General features: G+C 47.1%; 1 pseudogene across 1 annotated transcript in view; it reads right to left on the bottom strand.

Moving 5' to 3' along the window:
• The window catches only part of LOC146183832 (O-acyltransferase like protein-like), a 24,849-nt pseudogene extending 1,403 nt beyond the window's left edge, over nt 1-23,446 (bottom strand). Inside the window, exons 1-11 of the transcript XR_014708408.1 lie at nt 23,398-23,446; nt 20,518-20,644; nt 13,656-13,780; nt 10,771-10,950; nt 9,973-10,063; nt 8,664-8,783; nt 8,299-8,479; nt 5,086-5,165; nt 4,302-4,419; nt 3,120-3,254; nt 1-215 (exon numbers count right to left, since the gene is read on the bottom strand). The exon at nt 1-215 is cut by the window's left edge and continues 124 nt beyond it. The product of XR_014708408.1 is annotated as an O-acyltransferase like protein-like (transcript). The remainder of the gene's footprint in view (nt 216-3,119; nt 3,255-4,301; nt 4,420-5,085; nt 5,166-8,298; nt 8,480-8,663; nt 8,784-9,972; nt 10,064-10,770; nt 10,951-13,655; nt 13,781-20,517; nt 20,645-23,397) is intronic.
• Nucleotides 23,447-24,943: the final 1,497 nt, after the last annotated feature.

Here is a 24,943-nt window from a genome sequence, read left to right as displayed (position 1 = left end):
AGGAATACTTTGATGACTCCACCGCTTCCCCAGGCACAGGCCAGTGCGATGTAGGCAATAGCCGCCGAGAAGAGGACCCGGTGGAAGGCATCGTAGATGGCGTACTCTACGCCACCGGGCCTCATGTGCCGACCCTCTTTGTTCCAGAACCACGGAACGTGGGTGATGGCCACTATGGTCACCAGCGACAGCATCCAACCAGCGAATGCGGCCCACTGAAAGGACACGTGAACACCGGCAGTGTTTGCCACCTTACCACTTGTTAACAGCATCGCATAGACTTGCTTTCGCGTGCACCCACACCAGGGACAGATCGATCGATCAATCACTCATCAATCACTCAATCAAAGCTTTAGTTGTGCAACAGATAATATTCAAGCCATATTGGTATGCTACGGGCTAATAGGCTACCAAAGCAGCGCCGAGTGGTGCTAGTACACAGACGGATAAATATTATCGCCTGGTTTAAAAGAAGAGGATAGCTTTAGTTGTGCAACAGATAATATTCAAGCCATATTGGTATGCTACGGGCTAATAGGCTACCAAAGCAGCGCCGAGTGGTGCTAGTACACAGATGGATAAATATTATCGCCTGGTTTAAAAGAAGAGGAACTCCTATATTCTCCTCTACTCTTTGTCGAGCAGTCGACTGACCATGAAGTGCACTTCTCGAGTCAGCAGCACATCGTGTACGGCGAGGCAAGTCCGGCGATCAGCTATATGCTTAAAATATGCAAAGTGTCATCAATGCAGTGGAATGAAGCAGAATACTTGCTCATCGTAGTGGTCGGTTGTCCCATGCGATGTATCAGTACTTAGTTATTTCATATAGTATTACGACCTCATTAAAACACATTTTGCCCATTTCGGCAAGAAATTATGAGAAGCTTCGAAAAAAAAAATATTCCTTCTTGGCGAAGCATCCTTGTTGGCTGAAACGCCCGGTAAGATATGGGGTATGCATGCTCTGTGCGCTAGGAGCCCGAAACCCACTCGCTTATTCCTAATGCAGATAAGCTTAGAGCTGTGCGCAACCAGCCGTAGTGCTTGATTTTCCTACTTTTTTTCTATTTCCTATGCGATTCGTCTATTTTATTTCTGTGCAAAAATCAGCTTTGGAGTCTACAACTTAACTATTGTGCGAAGTCTAAAAAATAACGTGCAACTTTTCAGCTCGAATTTAGGTGAACATCATCGCAACAAAGAGGAAAGACAAAGGAGCCTAAAAAAAGGCTGCGCACTGTTGACATTACAAGCCCATCTGTTTCGAAGCCATGAAACATCGTTATCCAAGCATAAATTGCATTACTCCGAGCATTCGACATTATACGCAGAGGTAATAGCGCAGTTCTTATTAAACCGCATCGGAAGGGACAACGCAGTACGAACTGAGACAGTCGACGAAGGCAGTAGACCCCACTTCCCGTCCGGACTGTGTTGTCTTTTCAAAATCAACGCACCCCAACAGACGAACGGCCCCGCCTCGGTGGCGCAGTGGTTAAGGTGCTCGACTGCTGAGCCGGCCGCGACTATCGCTTTACGACGGAGGCGGAAACCAAGGCGCCCGTATACGGGAGAACATCGACTCTGGCGGTCGAAATTTCCGGAGCCCTCCACTACGGTGTCTCTCATAGCCTGAGCCGCATTGGGACGTCAAACACTACCAACCAAATCAATCAGTATACCAATATTCCATCCACCTAACAAACCGCCTCGGCGCAAGTTGCTGGGAATGCGAGAGAGTTATAAATAGCGACGGCTTGATCCGATATATTTTTGGGCTTATCAGAACACGGCGTTCTTTTTCCCCACACAGTAGTAGCTCAATTTTTACAAGACTCCTTAAAATAGAAAGCAACGAATGTGATCCATTAACCGAGCTGTCGCCCCACGCATTCCGTCACTTTCTTGTTCGTTTAAAATATAAGAAATGTGAAAACTACAACAGTCGTCGCAGAAAGAAGATAAAACCGAAACTGTCGATTCTCCCTACCACGGTGACCCACACTTGTCGGCTTTCCTATACCACTCACTCTTCGTGGAGTTGGCACATTTATCGGGCGCATCGATCTCACCCGTTAGTTTTAAGTGTAATTTTGTCGCGGCCCAGGACACAACAATACCTCGTACCGCCGTTTTGCTGCGGCCAGACCGATAGCGTCGTGTGGCGAAAATACCACCGTGAACAGGCCGAGCGTCTGCTACTGCGCACGCCCTTATGTATACGTTTCACGGTTCGCCGGCTGGAGAGAATGTGGTGCTGTGGTCGAGCGACCAATAGGATGCCTTGATGGCCTGTACAGCTTTCAGGATGAAGACATGGTTCTCAAGGAAGTTTCAATTATCGTTCTCAAGAGTGGTAGGTTGCGTCTCACTCCCCCGTTCGGCTGCACTTGAGCGCATTCAGAAGAGGGCTGTTTTGGAGAAGACTGCCGATTACCACAAAAGTGGTAATCTACCAAGAAAGGGTGGTTGGTGGAGTAGTAGCACGACACTACGGGCGCAGGCTTCCTACTATCATAATTGTGTTCCATTTGTATTTTTCCCCGCTCTTTCCAGGTCATAGGCTTTATCGACACACGAGTCATCGATACTGAAAGAACGTATTGCGACCTGAGCAAGTTTTTCGGCGAGAGCTAGGAAGACTTCCTTCGCTCTTCCCCACCTCCGTTTGATGGCTTGGTCTAGCAAACGTCCTTGCGAATGCCACAGTTACGCAGTCCGAAGGACGGAGTTTCGGCAGGACCGTTCTGCACGGATAGCACAGGTGCAAAATGGCGGTAAATTTTTGTTGTTTCAATACAGGAGGCTAGGCACCGAGACGCCACTGCACTTTACATGTACGGAAGGTCTCATGAGAAATAAACCTTGTGGAAAAAATGTTGTTCGTTACCTGTCCGAATAGTTATCCTAAAACGCTCCCACCGAAGCGCCAGATGCTGCAGAAGTGCTCTATCATGTGCAGTCGTAGATGCCTGATAATGCGTCCTTGTGCACGTTCTCAGATTATCTTCCTCTCTCATATAGACCTCTATATTGCGCAACACTTTATGCATCCACATTTAGTATAGAAAGACTAATTTAATCAGTGCGCTCCTTCGTTGCCACCCTTGACTCACCTTCTTAAGGCCCAGCCTTGGCTTCATGGCGAGGAAGTACCCAGTGATAAGTCCAATGCAGAATGGTCCTCCCCTTGTATAGAAGTTGATTTCGATTGAATCATGATATGCCTGGCGGGACCCAGACGAAAAAAACTACAGAACTGCGTCAAAAATACGACAAATTATCCTGTAGTTCTGTCGTAACCATCAGATTTTTCTGTAGTTTTTCTGTAGTATATTTTTGTTGTCTGTAGTTCTGTAGCACATTCCTGTTGTAACTACAGAAATTTCTGATGTTACTACAGATTTTTCTGTTGTCACAACAGCATTCCCGTCAAAAACTGCACAGAAATTCTGTCGTAACATCAGAAAATTTTCTGTAGTTTTTTTGCGATTGGGGAGCTTCATTATTAGAGCGAAAAGCGAAAAAAAGAACAAATTAGTCAGAATGCGCTAGGCTCTGGAGCGATTCTTGCTAGGGCAGGTCACGAACATTTGCCCATCATAGCCATTTTATGTGTTAAATATTTCAGAAAGTCGCTTATCTGCCTTATCTGAGCTAAACTTCAAAACCAATTAGGTGTCGCCTAGAGAAGTGCATTTCAGTCGCGGTAATTTTAAGGCAAACCCACACTCAGAGGGACCTGCAGTATGCCCAGTCTCGTAGCTCTCGAGTTAAAGTCGTTTTCTTCCGGCTTCAAAGTGGTTCTAAACTGTGGAAAATGTTTGGACATTAATATGCATGCCGAAATTAAGACCACAGTTAAGATGGAATGATGTGGTAAGGAGCCTTGCTGAAATGGTGGGAAGCTCTTTTGAAGCTAACTCGGCAGCGAAGCGCTGAAAACAAGCAATGACGTCAGATGCAGGGGGCAAGTCCCGCAAGCCTTTCAAATATATTTTAAAATCTCATTCCTAGCTTTGAGTGCAGTAAACAGAACGTTCTTTTTTTTTTCTAATGCTGCGTTCACATGTTTCTATAAAAAACGTATGCTAAACTTAATCACAGCTGATCATATTGCAGGAAGGTATGAAAAATTAGTGCCTGTACAGGCTACATTAAGAGGCACTAAAGACCTTGCACACGCGTACAATATGGCGCTGGATCTCCTTTAGTAGAGTCTCAATTAAAATGCAGAAGAGCACCAATGAACAGCGTATTTGCTGCAATAGCAAGTCCAAAGACAGTAATTACCCTGCTCTGTATTCTCGGAGCAATCCCGTAGGTCCAAGGTCGTTGGCATTGTTTATGATGAAAGTGGTCAGCGAGCAAGCAAAAATGCACACTCCAAGCCCCGCCATTGCAAACTTGGGCAGCCTGCAACAAAATTCCAAATTATTCACACGTAGCACATATCCTTCATTCTGCGACTCAATATATGCTAAAGGCCGGTGCGACAGCAATCGCTTTGTGGCGCACGGCAATATAACACCGTAACTTGTGCTACCGGTTACCGGTGGTTTATATCATTACATATATCTAGCACGGCGTGATGCGCTCAAGTGAAACGGTTCATTGAGGTCCCATTTGCGCATGCGCCCACTGCACCAAAGGGGACACCGCAGAATTGTATCACGGTAACGAGTCGCCCCGCTATGCCTAAATTACCTGTAACTTAATAATTAATCTTAGCGCTACACATATACCCAGTCGTCGTTTACGTAAACACTTTTTTTCTTTTGAAGTTTGTGACCGAACAATAAATGTTGAGTGGTTTCTAAGTTTCTTTCTACCCGTGAGCAGCGATCTACTAGCGCTTGCCACCTACATTTCTGTCAGGGCTACAGTAGCTCGAACGCACCAGAATTCAGAATGACAGCCTGTGGGGCGAGTTGGTTCATGACTTGAAAACACTACGGTGCAAAGAAGAAAACACAAGAAAGATGTGGTATTCGTTCTTGCGTTTTTTTCTTTGTGCCGTAGTGTTTCATGGCACCAGTATTTACTCACGTTAGCGCAGATCGCCCATCCTGGGCTTCTTACCGTATCAATAGGAAGCCGATTGCAATACTGAAGACTAAAGCTTGAAAGACAAAGGCCAGGAACCATGTGTGCGGCATCCACTGAAAAAGAAGGAAAAACGGTTAATAGCAATTAGATCCTCGAAAATGCGCACGATAAGCATTAGCCGGTGCACTTTGTCTTTTTCAAATGGTTGCATTTGCAATGCATGCAGCTGCTGGCACGAACGTGTGTGCGACGATTGTGTCTTTCTCTTCCAAGCTACAACCGTGTTTTATTATGCAACTAATGTGTTCTCACGAACTTAAACACTTTGTCCCACAGCGCATTTGGGACTGCACAATGTTCTACGCGTGGCGTGCGTCACGCTATGGCGGCTAGAAGAGGTGGAAGCTCTTGTTACGCAATATGCGACAATCGCCACAGTAAATGCTTGCCCACAACGTTTGAAATACGACTAATTTTCTTTTCATACTCTTTATATAATTTCTTTTCTGCGCGCAACCGAGGATTGCATTTGTTGTGCATGAAATATGTGTAGGCGACGACGACCGACTTATTAAACGCTGGCGTGCTGTTTTTCAGGCATTTCCGAAGCGGTCACATGGTGAAAGCTCATCGGCTTTGTTCGACCTTCGTTGTTTTTTTGTTTTTTTTTTTCTAATTGGCAACGTATATTTATTTTTTTTTTCAGTGCAAGACACCGGTTGCGCGTGTATTGTGCATGGCATCCAAGGTCCCGCACCCTCATTTGCGCAGATGGCCCATCTGCTAAGCGCGCACAATGCTGGTCCAGACAATCGTGCTTAGCTTCGCTAGTAGCGTTCCTAAGTGCTAACACGCTGCGCTGCATCTGTTTTTCGTCATCTATGAAACTCCATACACGAGAAAACAGTCTAAGAGTTCAAGGTAAACGCAGGGGATAGTTTTTTTTTTAATATCTTGTAGTGGACATTGACAGCAATTATTCCTCTGCTGATTTTAGGGAGAAAGAATATTAAATAGGAAGCAGAAGACAAAACAACGCGCCGCTTTCTATTCCGCTTTCTATTTAATATTCTTTCTAATTAAAATCACTACACGAATAATTGCTGTCAATATCCACTACAAAACATTTAAAAAAAACTATCCCCTGCGTTTACCTTGAATTCTTTGACTCTTGGCTCCTTTAATTGTATCCTAATGAGCCCCTCATTTGCCTTACAATTTTCTGCTCTATACACGAAAGCCACTCTTTAGTTCGCTAATGCGACCAAACGGGCATAAAGATGAGCTAACGCGTCCATGCTCACGAATCAGAGGCGATCGTAACAACGCGATCAGGTGGAATACTTGCGGCAAAAAAAAAAACCACGTCCGCGTTCCGAAATATCCACTTCAGCGCCAAAGCAGATTCAATTTACACTCGTTTGTTTTTGACTAATCCGACAGCTCAATTTTAAATCCAACATACACAAACGTTCTATTTCGGTAGCATACAGCTGATATTTCGAGATGGCATTGGCGTATAGGCGTTTTTCTCTGCATTCATATTTGTCTCATGATGAACGTATAGCAGATTGCCCAGCAGGTCTTGCTAGTTTTCTAAAGATTGGTTTCGCGGTTTTCTGCTCATTTATTTTGCGCTGTTTCCATAATCCCGGAAACCTCCCCCGAGTGACAATTTCTCAGGTGAGTATTTTCAACGCGACACTGGCAAGGGTTGTGGAGACATTGCGGAACAGGGTAAAGCTTTTTTCACGCGTTGTTTAGTTCGAGAAATTACCTGATCATTTATTAGACTCGTTATATTCTAGGAAATAATCGACCGTCTGATAAGTTGCAGAAACTATCGAAGGATCCGTAGCCGGCCTTGGCAGCTACCATCTGTCAGTGTCATATCCGCGATTTTTCGCTCACAACCTCGACACCGATGTCAGAATTTCTTAGTTGTCTGTATTTAATGGCTCCGATTTCTATCGCAAATGTAACATGTCTGCTCCATTGATTTGCCCAAGAGCACTTCGCTCACGTGTGCCGGTAAAACAGCCTCCAAGCAATCTCGGAGAACATATACCACACCGTCGGAAGCCTGGCGTCTACTCGTTACTGAAAGTTTTAGGATGAGGGCGATGATATCGAGGATTTTTTGCTTCAAGAGGATATTTGCCTACCGAGCATACATTGAGTATAGTAGGCAATCACTCAGAACGCACAGTACCATTGTTGTCAGTCCCCAAAGAAGCGCAGTTTGAACATAATATAATCCACAGAACATCACCGGAGAAATCAAGGCTTAAGTGGCACACAGGATGCTTTGTCCGGCCCGTCCTGGGTGAATCTCCAAAGCAACGAAATGACGCAATGGTTTTTTTTTCCGTAGCTGGCTAATGCTAACTGTTTTCTATTATTATTATTTTCTGTAAAATTCTAGTTTCCTGTCTTCGCCGTTTTGTGTGTACAGGGCTGTTCTTATAAAATATATACAACAGGATTATCATATTTTATTTCTTAAAATGTAACGTACCTCAGTCATGTACGTCCTCAATCCAACCAAACTAAGCGTGAAAGAGGATCGCTGTGTTCCAGTGTATTATGTCGGCCACTGAGCGGCGCTACTGCGGCGACCGTCGCACACTGCGTAGAACGTCTTCCGATTTGCCGCAACCGGCCGTAGAACATATTTCGCCCTATGTTTGATCCTGTGTTCCTCGAACTATCTACGGCCTTTCCGCATCGTGGCTGATGCGCCACATCAACGGTGGAGGCTTTACCATAAAAGGTGAGGCTGCTACTGCCCTTGTTCTCAGGCAGCCAACCCATCAGGGCATTTCAGGATGCTTTATATGGCTGAATGGCGTTCCATGGTGATTGGAGCCATTTTGTAGTAACTGTGGGTCCCACTTTATGATGGTAAAATTAGCCATGGGCTGTGTACACGGAATTATCATGTGGTCGCGGACGTTTGACATTGACTGCCGCCACTTCCTATTTCGCGGAGACTGAACCTTCGCATTCAGATCTGGCTAGAGCCCTAGAACAAGTACAACAATTTCATCCATACTGTGAAACTTTGTAAGGGCACAATGTTTCGATAAATGGGCCGATATGGTTCGCATATTTAGCTCCTGAGAAGCACATTAGCATTCATTCTTAGTGGTCCACTTATGCAGACAATCTACAATGAGCATTACTGATATTGTTAGAACGAATGCCCTTGATGTTCGTTTACTGCTCGGCTTTCCTCCCAAGAACTTGCTGCCTTAACTGGTCTTTTGTGGCGATGAAATTATTGACGAAGAGCACATTCCACTGCCAACTCCTATCACATTGTGAGAGGTACTTTCGGCTTTCAGTGGCCCACGAGGGGCCACTTCCCAGTGTGGGGAACTTGGCATTGATCACTAGAATTAGTAACATGTACAGTGGTAGCAACCTGCAAACATAGAAAAAAAGAAACGAAAAATATTTGGTTAGTGTACAACCAAAAAAAAAAAGAAAAAAAACTCAAGCCGCTGGCTTTCTTGCACACGTCTGTCAGCGGTTATGCGAGCAAATGTTGCGTGGTTCCATCGGATGACTCCGAAGAGGGACCAACAGGAGTAAAAAAAGCCACGTACCCTACGTAGAAGTATTTGGTGGCTGTAAAAGCGCATCTGAAGTACCTCCCAGCAGTACAGTCTTCCTGGCTTCCACAGCGCCGTACCACTCGCACTATGTTGTACGCTACGGACCTGGCACTGCAATGCAAAAAGTGAGGCATCGTTGAAGCACGCTTCGAAGGCTTTTATGTCTTCACACAGCTTCCCCCCCCCCCCACACACACACTTTTTTTAGGGTTTTTGTATTACACATCGGGTGATTGGAAGTGTGCAGTACGAACAACTTTAGGGCACGGCTGCATGGTACGTTGCCTAAAATTCTCATTACGGGAAAAACAACCATGGGGTGCAAGTAAACTTCGCCTGCAAAACTATAAATCGGCAGCGTTAATGTTCCCCGTCAGAAGGCCCCCCTGTGGGTCTTCGTTTGTGTACATTCACTTTGCTGCGCGGTTAATCGCTAATACATTAATTATTGCCCGTATTATCCCACAAACACTGATTGGCGTACAGTCGTAACTTACCACATTCTATGAGAGACCACCCGACATAGATACTTAACCCCACTTAATCCGCTCGTACGAAAGTGCCTGCATGGCCTAGGGGTGACGCACGACTCAGGATTCTTTTTCTTTTTGCTTTTTTTATTGGCTGGGACAACAAAATGGTGTCCACCTGATACAAAGGGTCCAGCTAACATTATCATCATCATCATAATCATCAAGGGTTCCTGTGGGTGTTCGATTCTCCTCCGATCTCAAAGGAGCCGATCGAGCTGGCTCTGAAACGTCTGCGTGCTAACTTGCAAGATTTACCGTGTTTCATTTAGAATGGAATTGTTCAGGTCGTCAAGCCGATCGAGGTTTTCAAACGAAGCGGTGCCCAGCAGAACTTTCGTAAGCGAGTAGGGAGGAGCAAGACGAGCGCGAAAATTGTTTCGCCGGCTTTTCTTCGGCCCTCTCTAGGCTGCCCACTTGCTCCATCCGGCGTTGGAACCCCCTCCCCCCCCCCCCTCACACACACACAAAAACAAACAAATGATGTGAGGGCGCGGCCACCATCTTGACGCCACCCTGTCTTTCCAGAGAACTAAAAAAATTCAAAAGCGCGCAGAGGCGGGAAGGAGGCGCCATCAGGATGTCTCTACGTAGCCATAACGTGGGCTCTACGTCAGGCTTGTTGTCACATGACTTGACGCGACCGACGTGTAAAGATTCAGTCCCATCTGAGAAGCGACTAGATAAAAGTATCGCCCCCACGAAAAGACTAAAAAAGTCAGCATTGCGTTATGTCACTAGGCATTACTTTTTTGAAATATAATACTCACATGACTGTAGTGATGGCGTCAACTGCCAGGGAGTTTATGGCAAACTGAATCATGGGATCATTCAAAACCTCTCTCAACGACTTAAGATTTCCTGCAAAGAATTGGAAAATGGAATGTTCCTGAAAATGTTGTCCAAATCAGCTGCGATAAAATTGATATATTTTGCCGTTTTAATGCAAAATGACTGCTTCGTTATAGCCGATCTACGGTTAAGTTTTGATCTTTTCGTTACGGTATACTGAAAGAACTCCCATAAAAATAAACCACGGACCAAGAAAACTGTGATTTTACTTCGTTTTATCCGATAATTTCCTATATCCGTGTTCGTTAGAGCGAGGTTCGACTGTACTTGGCCTATCGTGATATTAAAATGTATAAGGAATAAACATGTTTTTTTTTACATTTACTCAATATCGCACTGAAAGCATAAGCAGGGTATACAATAAGATACGTCAGACGGCGGACATACATGGTGGTTCTCGATTGCAGTGCCAATGCGGCATCCATTGAATCGCAGTGGTGATTCATGGCTTTAAGTGATGCCGTTCTCGATGTAAATGAAATTTCCATGCGCGGAATTGTCGCACGGGCGGAATTTCAGTAGGCCGTCGGCTGACGCGAGAATTGATCTTGTAAAAGCTACGACAGGACACAGAAAGGCGCACTTGTCTGCTGATGGGCGATCAAGTGCATTTAGAAGGAATCACCAATATGAGCGCTAATCTGGCTTTCGCGCGCGCGAACTTGGTTGGCGCATCGTATGAAGCATTCCAAAGAACCCGTAGGCAGGGGACGCACCCGACAGGCTGAAGGGTCGCAGTATGAGCGTGCTGCCGCTGATGATCCAGACGAAGCTCATGGAGGTGATGCCCGCCATAGGCGCCAGCGTTGCGCTACTTCTGCGGGCACTCATGAGCATACGGAAGTTGCGGTAGGTCGAGAACGCACGCAGAACTTGCACGTTGTGGTTCTCAGCCCCTGCGAAAAAAGGTAGATGGGTTAGGCGGTCGACAATGCCATTGCCAATTGGTACATGTATATCCGCCTTCCAATCAGGCGCACCTCGAAACGCCCACCTTCTCCAGTTTTCGTGCCTGGCAAGTGATGACACTTGTTTCGACGGTGAACTGCTGTACATTTGAAAAGAGTGGCCCAGCGATAATGTTCAGCCACAGCTACGCAATGCGGCCACGTTACCGAGCAAGTCGACACGACGTGCGTTTACGAGAAGAACACAAATTATACACGAAGCATGGGGATACGATCTGCTTGATCCGCTGCACAGTTGCGCACAAATCTGTCGCTTGCGAACGAGAAACGGCTTGTGCAGCGACTGTGAAACTCAACCAGCCACTCCTTAAAGACCGCGGGAAACTTGAATCCGGCGCTAAGCATGGCATTGGAAACTGTGCTCAATTCGTAAGTTATTCTTCCATTATCGTCTTAATGTACCAGATGTTTAATGTATTTGTAGAAGTAAGGTCAAGCTTGCTCAAATTCATCGGCCATAGGCAACAAATCTGGGGTGCATTTTTGTTTTAGGTAATGACACATAAGACATTACAGTGAGTTCTCTTATATAACTTCCTTGATTACTGTACTTGAATACCCTCGTGGTTTTCGTCTACGACAAGTAAGTATTTTATCATTGATTTTTTTTTTTTCATTTTCCTTTTTGAACAGCCGAGCGATGGCTAGCTATGACATCGTACATGAGCCAAGACTTTTGCCTGAGCTGTTTGATTCATGGCTAAGTGACGAAAGAACAGCGCGAAAAATATGGGGACAAATGAATGCACGCAAACACAGGACGGGTGCTGACTATCAACTGTTTTCTTTTTTTCAAAAATCAAGCAGGATAAATACCCTACATGCTGGACCACGTGGTGTGGTTGGCCACATGATAAAGCGAAGTGCCCTTGAAATAAAAGAACACATCAAAACCAAAACATAACATCGTCACCAGTGCAGTTCAAGAAATGTTCATCCAAACAAAGGTACATCGGCTCGTCTTCACTCCAACCGGAGAACGGATGACGGACCAAAAAATTCAGTGCAAAGACGAAGGAAAGGCTAGAAAGTAAAAAAGAGAACATAAATATGAGTGTAAGATGTGGAATAAATGTGAATGAACTTAAAAGCATCGCAGCAAAAGTCCGAATCAATCAACAAACCAACAGCCAACAAGAAACACTGCAAAAACGTTCTAAACATAAAACCGGCAGCCAACGGTTAACACGGTGAAACAACAAAAAACTAATAATAAAACAGCGCTGGTGCTGTGTTCCGCCAGTATTTTTTTTTTTTCAATTTGACTCTTGTACTTGTTTTAGGAAGCTCCTGTGCTTTGTCCTTGTGTTTTTGTTGTTGTTGTTGTTGTTGTTTTACCGGATGAACTGTTGGCTCTCAGTTGTTTCTTGTTTCTTTCGTTTTTCGCTATGTTCCTTGTTGGCTGTTGGTTAGTTCATGGACTCGGCATTTTGTTACGATGGTTGTTGTTGTTGTCCAAATAACTTTTAGGTTCATTTGCACTTCTTCGACGTCTTCCACGTCTTTGAAACAATTTTATTAGGCCTTTTTTTACACTCTGGCCTTTCTTTCCGTCGAAAAGCGACCGCCGGCGCTTTTCGTTGTTGGTGGAAAGCGAAGCGCCCATGTGCTGTGCAATGTCAGTGCGCATTAAAGAACCCCAGGCGGTCGAAATTTCCGAAGTCCTCCACTAGAGCGTCTCTAGTAGCCTCAGTACCTTTGGGACGGTAAACCCCACAAACTAACCTTTCCTTTTTCTCAGCGCACAGCTTTTTCATCCGTCATCCCATCTTGCGGTACTGGTAACACCAAGCGATATAAACCCCTCTTTTGCGAATAATTTTTTTTAACTGCACAGGTGACGATTTTATGTTTTGGTTTTTGATGGGTTATCTCCTCTGATTTCACGGGCACTTTGCATTATCTCATCACACCACGCGGTGCAGTGCGTTCGTGTTAATAACCATGCTTGGTTTTCGGAAAATAAACAGTTTATAAGCACCCGCCCTGTGTTTGCGTGTATTCTCCCGCTCTCGTTTTTTTTTTTTTTTTTTGCGCTGTTCTTTAGTTACATAACGTACATGAGGGATGAAAAAAAGATAAAGTCAATGCTTCTCCATTCGATATGATTCCTGTTTTTGAGGGAGGCTGGCCATAGTGAGGTAGTGAATTAAAACGATGGAGCAACAATATCGCAGTTTTTTATCCTTCCCGTGACTTATTAACTTTAATTTTGTAGCCATAGCTCTTCTGTTGAAAACGAAACTGAAGCAGATGAGAAAAGAAATTCGATTGTAAACCGTTAAAGGTGGTAGGCGAATAGCAGCTGGCGATTCGTGCATAGTACTATCTCATGCATCACTACACAAAATAAGGAACGCAACTAAAAAATAGGTGGCTATACTCTTTTCAAAGGAAAACCAAACTATATATCCTGTTTCTTTCGACGGAATAAAAGTCAGTAATGAAAAATAAGCTCCTTTTATGCTCAGAACAGGACTACTCAAGCCGTCATTTTCATGTCATGCTATTTAAGTCTGGCACATAATATAGTAGCTTCTCTCTCTCCCTATCTGTTTCTTCTTTTTAAGTTCTTGTCGGACATTTCGACATGATTTCTCATAGAACATGACCTCAGTGTATTGACTACTTACTTATTTCATAGGAGTGAGACTTGACTATTTCCTTTGCGGCAAACTCTCTGTTGACTAGCATGAGGAACATGGCGTCCACTAGTGTTCCCAACACGACTAGGATGACCAGTACGCCCACGATGATCCTGTAAGAGAAGATAATGGCATGCATCAATGAAAGTGGCGGCCTTTCTTAGCTAAACTACCTAAAGCAGCCCAATTAGACAGCGCCAAAAACAAAGCGTTATTATTTTTTTCAGACAGCATGGAAAATGTAAAGCAGCTTTACAAAAAAGGACTGTGTGTAACCGTACAAACCGTAAACTAGCGGAAATTCAGAGGAATTTCGGGCAACGAAGGTTTTTGTCATGTAGAGGCCCTCAACAACCTGCACGAGTGCATGAAATATTCGATGCGACGAATGCTGCCTTCTTTCTGGGCCTGTCATAATGTGAAGCATATACCGTGACCGTCTTCTGATGCCTGCGGACAGGAGGCAGAGTTGATCATGATGTTCGGAACGGCGACAGCGAGTCAAGCATGAAAGCACCCGCCTAGGAGCACGTATGCAGGAGCCCGGGGCCATCATGCTGAAAGATATATAGAGGACGGCGACGGCAAGACTCAACTTGAGTCAGCAACACAGAAGGTCTGAGAAGAACGCGGGGTTGTTTGGCCGGTCGTCACCAGCGGTCAACGAGCGGCCGCGTGGGCATTCCCCCTTCTGGGTAGCCGTATGGAGGGAAAAGGGTCCGGCAACGCTTCTCTCATGTCTTCGCGATAGTGCGCGCGGGCTCCTTTCACGCAGGTGTGTGCCCAGAACATCAGCCATCGACAGACACTGGGCGCTTCTTGTCTTCTTGTGCCGCCATCTTTACCGCCACAACGGCTTCCTCCTTGCCACCAAGTCTGAACCCTTTCGGAGGCGGTGTCACCAGGAGTGATTTTACGGACACACTGGCGGGAGAACGCGCGCGGCGTGCCGCCAGCGGCAGGACGCCTGCGCGGCAGAGACATCGGTTTCGCGCGGTGGTCGCCGCGGAGGTCGTGTGACAGCGCTGAGCTCTCCTTGTGTCGGACTGCGCGAGCAGAGCCGCAACTCTTTTTCGTCCAGCAGCTCGCATTCCAGTTTCTCGCTGTCCCTCGTCATCTGCCGCGATGATCGGGTTTGCTCCGCAGCACACCGCTCGAGCACTGTAAACAAGTTTACTGTCCGGTTCTCATCTTCCTCGACGTGAATGTTCAGCGGGCGCTGAAGTATGAAAACAACTCGCCTGCGAGATCGGATTCTTTGCCGATGATCGCTCATCCGTTGATTTTCGCGTAAAAGGGGCAGTCTCAAGAAAGTGTTCCATTATATTCTCCCACTGAGGCTCAGTTTTCAACGCGGAGGCACAAAATGAGAATGCTCGCTTCGTCGTCGATGGCTCCGGGCGCTTGATCGTGGTTATAATCGTGGTCTCGCCGCCTCAGCCGCGGGAAGTTAACTTGTAGTAGCTTGTTAACTTGTAGGGAAGTTAGCCCTTGTAGTAGCCACTAGATGGCGACACTGACCCGCACGTCGCTGAGCCGGACGTCTCTCATTGGCTCATGATGGACAGTAAAATATACGTGCGCAAAAAGACGAGACATCGGCTCATCCGATTCGCGGCACGCGGCAAGCCGCCGAAAATGGCTCCTCGACCCATTCGTCGCGCGGCAGATTTACCCGCCGCCGCGGCAGGTTTTGCGGCAAGCTGCTTGCCGCCGGCGGCATGCCGCGCGCGTCTTCCCGCTAGTGTGTCTCTACCTTAAGAGTTTGTGGAAGTGAGTCATTGTGCAGTGATCAAGACACTCCCTCGACTAAGGCCCGCTCTTAACCTAGGGAAATTAGGGAAGACAAACTCTGTAAAACTCCCGAATGTGTCCGGGCATCCTGGCTCTTGCTCTAGTTCTTGGTTCTTGATTGATTCTTCAAAGATGTAGATAAACCCAGTCTTCTTCGTCATTCAACTCCGTACTGCCTTCACTCGTCAGCATCTCTCTCCTGTGTGGAACGGGCGTCGCCATGTCTAGGGAATCGTCCAGCGTGCACCCGAACCCCACATCTAACAACGTCGGTATATTAGTAGAAACACTGTGCTACGTAAACGGCGTGTTTCCAAAGTAATGGGGACACACAAAGCACTCTGATCCCTACGGGCTTTAACAGGAATGGCATGGCCAGAATTTCTTTTAGAGCAGCTCTTGGAGCAGGCAGATATGCCTTCTGAAGCACGCTATGGGGCAGAAAATGTTCGTTCAGGAGTATTCTTATGGAGAAGAAATATAATCGTTTTGTAGCAGCAATATTAGTAGGTAGCAACCTGAGACTGCGGCCATGCAATGTAAATCTTCATTAAAATCATTAAGTCATCCGAATTTTGTCCGGGCAATGCAGTGGAAGCGGTACCTAATTAGAAACAGTCTCATTCACTGAACGGATTTCGAGCAGCACGCAGTTTCAGCGCAGTGGACGAAGCACACGGATGAAAGTAAGAGAAATATGTGTAGACATTAGAACGCGTGAACACATCCGCAAATAAAAATAGCGGCCCCGTGTCGCGCCAATCAAATAACGTTCGAAACGCGCGATTGACCGAATAGCGCACCTGACTGCAGATGCGGGGCGACGATGAAATTATCTGAAACAATGCCCCTGAGCTTCACTCGACATATGGGGACTCCGACCGTGATCGTGCCCGCCATACCACGCGTGAAGTGCACGTGCACCACTGTTCTATTAAATTCCGATTTGGAGGACTTTGTTCTTCAATCGCTGGCTGCACGGGTCGCACCTTGACGGGATGCCCCGCACAAATTTACCGGTGCGAGCGCGACCACGCCCGTATTAAAGAGCGACCAACGCCATAGAATTACGTGGACCTGCAGGACGACGCTTCTACAGTCGGAATCAACGAGGTTCGGATAAATTCGATGTTGCAAATCTTGTGAACGATTAAAGCGGTCACCGCGAAGCGATCACAGAACAGCACGGATGCTTTGTCCGTTCCACTGTGTTGCCATGCGGGACATGTTGTGCAGGTGCCGCGTCTCTCGTGGTGCAGTGATCGAGAATGATCGTAGCACTGGCACCCGCTTGCCTTCGTCGCCGCTACTCGTTGATTGCGCTCTGGCCCCGCACTATGACGTGCCGCGCACACCGCATGTCTCGCTCACTTGCTGGTTCCGGCTCTCATTGTCGTCAAGGCATCGCTTTCTTCCCTAACTAGCACTACCGCACGTGTCCATTCCACGAAAGGTGAGCAACTGATATGAGCCTTGTGAAATGCTGCAACCAATTAACGCCGCTTGCAATCCACGATCGCTGGCCGCGAGTCCGGACACAAAAAATACCGCAATTCACGAATATTCACTCTGATCGAATACATATACGTAGAATACGTGCGGTCCGAACGGAATAGCAATCGCCATCACAAACTGCTTCGTATGCTCGGCCGACCCTGGAAACCCCAGCAAGTGGAGCAAAAAATTAAAAAGTGCGGTATTTTTGGCGCAAGCTCGCGCGATTTCGGCGAATTTAATGCTTTTCGTGCAGCATGGCGCAGAATAATGCATTGTATCAAAATGGCACTTTGGCGCAACTGTCCAACATCTGGGTAACCACGAAAAATATAGTGTGATTGGTTTTAAGTGCTATCCATGAATTTTAGCTAAGATCGAACCTAACAATCAGATGCGCAATTGAATGCCTGCAGCTGTGAAGTAATACATGATAGTAATATATCATAGATAACGGGGAAAACAACATGAAGGCAGTAGAAAAAACAGTTGCGAGAGCACTGTAGAATCTGCACTGGAGAATGGCGCTAGCCCGACCGTTGCTGCTTCACACGGTACCAGGTTCGATTCCAGGTGCCGCAGCGTAAACTCCGGTTTCCAATGGGTGCAAGATTTCCCCCGTCCTGGTGCTGGGCTCTTCTGGGGTGAAATGCTTGCAAAAGAGGACGTGGACGAATAATCTTGGTTGAAAAAACCGAAGCGGTGACAATGGGCAGAGCATCCGCCTCGCATTCTGGACGTACGAAGTTATATTCCCGATACCGCCGGGCACCAACCGGTTTTCAATGGCTACAAGCTTTCCCCCGGCCTAGTGCTCGGCTCTTTAGGATGAAAGGCTGGGCAAAGAGGCTATGGACCAAAAACGTTGCGCCGATGGGCCAGTAATTCGCACCGCCATCGGACAACCGCAAGTCCGCCTTGCGCGGCAGAAGCCCATTTTGGGGCCCCTTTTACATCAGGATGGGACGGAATTTCATACTCCTGATTTCGTGAGAATGAAAGCAAGATATCCTTTCTGCGTTTTTCAGTAAATATTAACGATACGGTAGGGTGAAATGATTTTTCCTTCCTGATCTTTATTTTCAAAGATGAGCGCGCCAATGAAATAAAATACAGGATTAAAGTCGGGAATATAAACCGAAGAACAAACTGAAGAACAGCACTTTTACATTTTATTAGCACGAAGCATCAAGAACACACTACCACGTCACTCAAACCACACTTGAAAGCAGAGGGCATCGTTGGCGACAAACCCTGCCTTTACAACGTTGACCCAAGCATAATCTTGAGTGAACACGGCGGGATTTTCAGTTCCGGCGACTGGCTTCGTAAATGCATCTTCTGGCACTGCCCGTAGTGGATATAACTCTGCTTTCATGAACCTTGGTTTCCTCTGGCGATGAAGGACTTCAAAAAAAACGGTCTTGCGGAATGGCCAATGACAAAAGTTGTCGTACTCTCCCAAGCAGAAAGACAGGCCCAAAGAGACCATGGTCACACCAAAAAATTTGCGGAATCGGCACACCGCGTGGAATGTGTACAGGCACAGGACCTCGCGCATTTTACTCTTCAGCGTCACTACGGGTTCAGTCTCGAGTGCGCTGGTCACCGCCCCGATGTCGGAAAAGGTGAAGATAACCTTGCGAGCCTCGCACACATCAAATTTCACCTGTGGTTCAACCTTCATCCTTGCCTCTCGACTCGCACCGGGGTCTGAAGCACCGCCACCGTCAACCGCACCGAGATCTTCCTCGCTTGTACGCACAAAGCTCGAGTCGCCCGCCCCGTCTGGCTGGGCTGCAATACTTGCCTTCTGAACGTACAAATTTTGAGAGCTGCCGACCGCCACACTGTGTTGCGAAGCATTCTTGTTGAGCTGGCCACTCGGAGCATCGAGCTTATCGGATCTTTCTTCACAACGATCACCTTCCTTTTCCCTCTCGGGTTCGTTCCAAATTTGCTGCTGTGTCACAGACGAGTGCTCGTGCGAATGTTTAGAAACTCCAACAGTGTCGTCGCTGAAGTGTCTGCCATCTTCGTCTGACTTTAATTGTCCCGGTACGGAAGCACGTGAGGGTCCACCCTCTAAACTTCTGAGAGCGTCCGACGAAGAGGTGAGCACGTCGAAGTTTGCCGCCTTTCTCTCGTTTTGCCTCAACGTCAACGCAGTATTTGCGAGAGCCGGACTTAGGGCTGCTGACGTAAGCTTAGCGTTGCATCTAGGCCCCAAAGACGAAGTCGTGGCTCGAGCCGGAGGCTTCTTTTTTTGACTGACTTGTCTCGCTTCTTCAGACTTTGTTCCGCTTGCAGGTGGCCAGCTCCAGTTCGTCCCGGATGCTCCGTCTCCGCTGCGCTCAGGAGAATGCGGCGCTGAGCACAACACTCGAAATTCACCTTCCTGTCGCTCATCGTGGTGTACCTGCCTCAAAAGAGGAGGCCTTTGAAGACCGGGTGTGACGACGTCGGCACTAGGATGTGGCGGGCAGTGTGGTTTCTTCGGAGCTGTTTGGTCCATTGCACTTAAATCTGTGGCAACGTTTATTACCTCGGCTGACACTTCAAAGGAACATGGCGACCTTTCTATCGCGACTGGCACGTCATCTTCTTTATCAATTCCGTCTTTGCCCGAATCTCCTGAAATGCAGCCTGCCTCGCGCGGAGAAGCCCTTTATGTCAGCACTTTTTTTTTTTTTTACAGCTGCTGCTGACTGCTGCTAAAGCTGAAGTTCAAAGTAATTACCAATACGAATATAAACCACATTTGCAGGCTGTTAGGTTGTACGAAACTGGGTTTGGCCCACCAGGGGGAGCCGCGTAGTTTACGCAGCTTTTTCTAAGCGCACACCCCTAGGTAAGCTGAGCGCGAGGCCGCAGGACACTTGTACCGATTTTTACCTATGGGTGTGCGGCGGGGGGTGGCTGTCTAACTAACCACCTACCGCAACCGACACGGGTGCTCGAACTACTAGGCCACGGCTGCACTGCTGCGCCCCTTTAGCTTTGAGCCCTTGTTTCGAACGAGGATCGCGGTCGTTGCAGTGCTGGTGAAAGTGTAGTTTACAGTTTGTGGTTTATGGGGTTTAGTTTCCCAAAGCGACACGGGCTATCAGAGGCGCCTTAGTGGAGGGCTCCGGAAATTTCCACCACAGGGGGTTCTTTAACTGATGTAACAGAGCACAGCACACGGGCGCCTAGCTTTTCGCCTCCATCGCAAAGCGCCCGCCAAGGCCGCGATTCAATCCCGCATTATTGGGTACAGTGGTTGCGAGCCCTAACCGCTGCGCTACCCGCGCGGGGCTTCAAGTGTGGGATTTTACGGTGCACCATCGCTCCTGTCGCGTGGCGCTCCTTTGCGCGCGTTCGTTGCAGTGCTCCTGCAAGTGTGAGATTGGCGATATGGCTTCGCTGACCATCGCGCCCCCTACGTTGCCATGGAGACGACAGGAACGGTAGACAAGAGAGACCACACCTAGCGGCATCTCTCGGGCAGATCTCGCTCACGTGAGATTTTTCACTATGAGCCAAAGGAGGCTTTCGCCTTAAAAAGTGGTGCATTAATTACGACGCCGCTAATAAGGTAGCAGACTGTTCATGCGTGCCGAGCGTCTCCTTCGTAACGCACTGCACTAATTCAATGTCCATCTTCACGTCCGGCGCTTTCATTTCCAGTTTAGAGACGTAAAACAGCACTGCAAGGGAGAGAAACACACATTGCACGCATCAGCACCATTTGTTGCAAATGAGCTCCTTGTTTGATCATGGAATTAAGAAAAAGTATTTGAACTGAGTAATGGTGAAAGCCAGAACAGCAGTGCATTTAGAGCCTCAAAATGTAAAAGAATGGAGGGTATTGGCTTCGTGAAGGCACTGTCATACATTTCCAGCCTCCTAGCGACAGTCTAGCTTTGTTAGATTTAAAATAAGCAGGAGAACGTAAAATCCCGTGCCGGTCCTTCGCCCACTACACCTCGAACTGTTTTGCGCGTGAACGCTGTAGACAAAATGCTCGCTCAAATGCTTCCTGCACATGTGATAATGAACAGTCACATATTTGTCCATTACTAGCTTGGTTAACTGAGCTTATCTCAGCTAACTTTAGGACAAAAATGGGAGCTTACGCTAGGTTTCGTAGCGTACGTCCGGTATTGATGAGAAGTTACGGAACGTGGTAACAGCTTAAAGTGCAACTCTAGCGACGGCGCAAGATCAGTATGTACGATGCTGACATTCGCTAACAAGCAAAATTAAAGTAATAAAATATTTACGGAACATTTAAGCTCCCCATTTAAGGGTACAACGAGATGTCGTTAATGGCAACCACCGAAAATAGAGATAAAGCCAGCCAAACCTTGCGAATGTGCCTGCGTGGCTTTGGGAGTAGCGTCGCTAACTAGGCATTCAAGATCCCTCGAAGTTAGATCCTTACCCACCCTCCCATCTGAAGTGAGTAGCCCGAGTTGGCAGCTCTTAAAAGCAGTTATCATCGTTACACAGAACAACCGATTCACTGCTCGGCCATGTGAATTGCCAACTACCATCTCCCGGACCATGCCCGTGATATTTAGCTCACAAATCCGATGCCGGATTTTTTTCGAGAACGGGGCATTTAAACGCTATATCGTTAAAAATAAGTCTTCCTATTTTTTGAACACGCAACTCCACTGGAGCGCCTACTCAGCAGCTGTAAGAGGAGCCACGTGATCCCACTTACTCTCATATACGCTGCAGTCGAGCGTCAAACTATGAGTCATCGAGACGGGGCTAGTTAGAGCTTATGAATTTTAAAAAGGACCGGGTCCCCATCCAACACGGTGATCTTTATATGCGGCCACTGTCACCGAGAACAAAAAGCGCCGGCCGCCGCATACAGTTCTCGCCCTCAACGTCCGCGCTTCTTTTCAATTTAATACGCATACCAGAGGAGCCACAAAACGGAGAAAGCACACAATGCTGAGTCGCTTTGTTGAACAACGACGCAAAATAGCGCGAACGTCGCAAGGGCACAGGAATTGATGCCGAGACACAGCGCAGTGTCTCGCCTTCTGTGTCCTTGTTAAGTTTGCGTACTTCTGCGTCGTTATGAACAGTCAACCATTTCGTGATACGTTATTCATTGCTGAAGATACATACGTACAGTTTGGTCGTAAATTACAGCAACACAACTGCATTCCCTTTTGTTGCTTTTTACCCTCCTACACAGCTCAGAGTGGGTCGTCTTTCGTTTCCTTAAACACAGTCATTTTCTTAGGAAACAGTCTTTAGGAGAACGTGGTAAAATCCACGTGCTACACTGGCGATACCAGCCATTTGGTACCCCATGGTTACACGGGAACACACGCTCTCCTTGTGGAATTCTGGCCAGTTTGCGAACTGCTGCATAAAATCCCTGGACCCTGACCTGAAGCTCCGACTTCCATCTGGCCTACCCCGACGCGAAGAAACTTTGCTGTGCCGCCTGTGGGTTGGTGTAGCATTCACAAACTCGTTTTCTTTTATGATAGGCGGCTGCGACGAGTCTATAGGCCACATTCTTTGTGAGTGTACCCCATATACAGTGAGGAAAGGCAGTGTATATGCCATGCTATGGAGCATCTAGAAGGTCGCCCATTGACTGAAATTAAGATTTTAGGTCCCTGGACACGGCGATCGTCCACGTTTAAGACCTCCCAGGCCCTGCTCAGCTTTATGAAAAGCACAGGCCTAACCGAAACACTATGATTTGCTGTTATGTTACGTGATATGACTGTGACGTGATGTGATGTGACATGTCTTTGACGTGACTGTACTAACTTTACCCATCCCTCTCTCACAACTTTTATATCCACTCACCCCGTTGCCCCAGTGCAGGGTAGCAAACCGGTTTCTTTTACGGGTTAACCTCCCTGCCTTTCCTCCTCGTCTTCCTCCGACTCTTGTTGAACACGAGCCGAATGCCGGCCACGGTGGTAGCGCTTCAATGGAAGCAAAAGCCTAAGGACGTCTGTGTCATGTACGATATCATCATCATCATCCTGACTATACCCACTGCAGGGCGAAGGCATCTCCCATATTTCTCCAATTAACCCAGGTTCTGTGACAGCTGCATCCACTTGACCCCTGCGAACTTCTTAACTTCGTCCGCCCACCTTACTTTCTGCCGCCCCCTGCTACGCTTTCCTTCCCTTGGAATCCAGTTTGTTACCCTAAGCGACCATCGGTTATCCTCTCTTCGCACTACATGTCTTACCCATGCCCATTTCTTTTCGATTTCCACTAGAATGTCAGTAACTTTTGTTATTTCTATGAGCCCCCGCTCTGCACGCTTTCTGTCTCTTAATGTTACCCCTACCATTTTTCGCCTCCCATGATTAGTCCTATGTACTATATCATAACACTAGGAAGAACCCCACGCAACACTGCGGTGCCCCTTTCGGACTTTACTGTCTCCCTCCCCACCTCCTACCTTCACCCATGGCGTGGTCGGGGTGTCCGCTGGGAGTGACAGGTAACATGCCTCTCCTTTCCCCATGTATTTTCGTTACACACAATACAACCAATATTCTGAATGGCTCTTGAGAGTGGAGGACATCCTTGCTCAGACACTTGCTCAAGTTGGTTGGCGCTCCCACTGAAAGTAGAAGTTTCACTGCGTTGCTAATTTTATTTCTCAAGAGCCTTAAGTAAAAAAAAGGAAGGAGGACACAAACTTGCTGAGCCTACATACCTGTAAACAGTTTAAGGCTGTCCTACAGTTTTAGACGTCTCTCTTCTTTCTTTTTTTCTTTTTGTCAGCAATTTTCAACAACAAGCATTCTGCAGATGATTTAGCCTTCCTTCTGAAACAGTTCGGTCATGTGTAGACTTCCCATGCTGCCACGCACAGGAGAGCACGAACACCGGCCGCATGTGCGCGCTTCCGTTCATCTTTCGCGTTAAAGAACCCCAGGTGGTCGAAATTTCCGGAGTCCTCCACTACGGCGTCTCTCATAGCCTGAGTCGCTTTGGGACGTTAAACCTCACAAACACAACCATGTTTCGCTACCCACCGCTATACAGCGGCGCCCACTCACCTCCAGCTCCAATATCCCGGAACAGACATATCAGAAATTTAATTACAGTAAAGCAATTACTCTAATTTAATTATTTTGCCAGTAATTTAATGTAATGAATTACTTTCTCGGTTTGGTAATTTAGTAATGTAATGAATTACTTTTGGTACTAATTTCGCAGCAAAGGTTATTAATTCCTTTCGAAATTACTTTTACTAAAGGGCGCTACTAGTAGAGTGCCGCGAAAGCAAGAACGACGTGCGGCAAGCCGAAGCCGAGCGTAACGAATCGGCAAAAGGAGACGGAATTGAGCAGAACAGCGCGTCTGAAACCTCGTGTGTAGCATGGTCAAGGCTGTCCCATGACAACTATTTCCCAAGCAGCAGGACACAAGGCGTCAAGGGAATGCTGAAGGGAGAGATGGTGCAAAAAAGGCTGGTTAAAAACTAGTTGGGAGCGCAGCGCAGTTGCACTCCTTGTTGCGTCGGCTAGGGCGTAGGGGTGCCTGGTTACGCTGGTCACCAGGGCGAGGGAGGATTAGGGTTTGGGGAAATAGGCTTAAGGGTCCATGGCGCGAGCCACCATGGCTTGAACATTACTGAGCAGTGAACACAAGGTGCTGAAGTCGATTCTTGGAACTGCGGAAGCAATAAATAACCTAGCTTCTTCGGGCGCTTCACATGGTGGAGACAGCTCCGGGCCAGCAAGACGCTTGGTTCTCCGGCTATTTCACGATTATTCGACCATGCTTCTGCTTTTGTTGTAGTTGTCTTTTTTTCTTTTTTGCTGTTGTCTTGTTTTTGTAATGGCGAGTGCTGTAGGAAAGAGGGAAGGAAAAGCTCTCTGGGACAGAATTTAGCGGGAAGACGAAATAATGTGGGTGCGTCCTTGAGATCATTTTTCTGCGAGAAGAGGGCATTGCAGAGTATTGCTCAGTAACGAGAGGGTAAAAAAAAACGA

This window comes from Amblyomma maculatum, chromosome 7 (assembly GCF_055883805.1).
Source record: "Amblyomma maculatum isolate TAMU_Amacu chromosome 7, ASM5588380v1, whole genome shotgun sequence".
Lineage (NCBI taxonomy): Eukaryota > Metazoa > Arthropoda > Arachnida > Ixodida > Ixodidae > Amblyomma > Amblyomma maculatum.
This window is presented reverse-complemented; position numbering and strand designations above follow the sequence as displayed.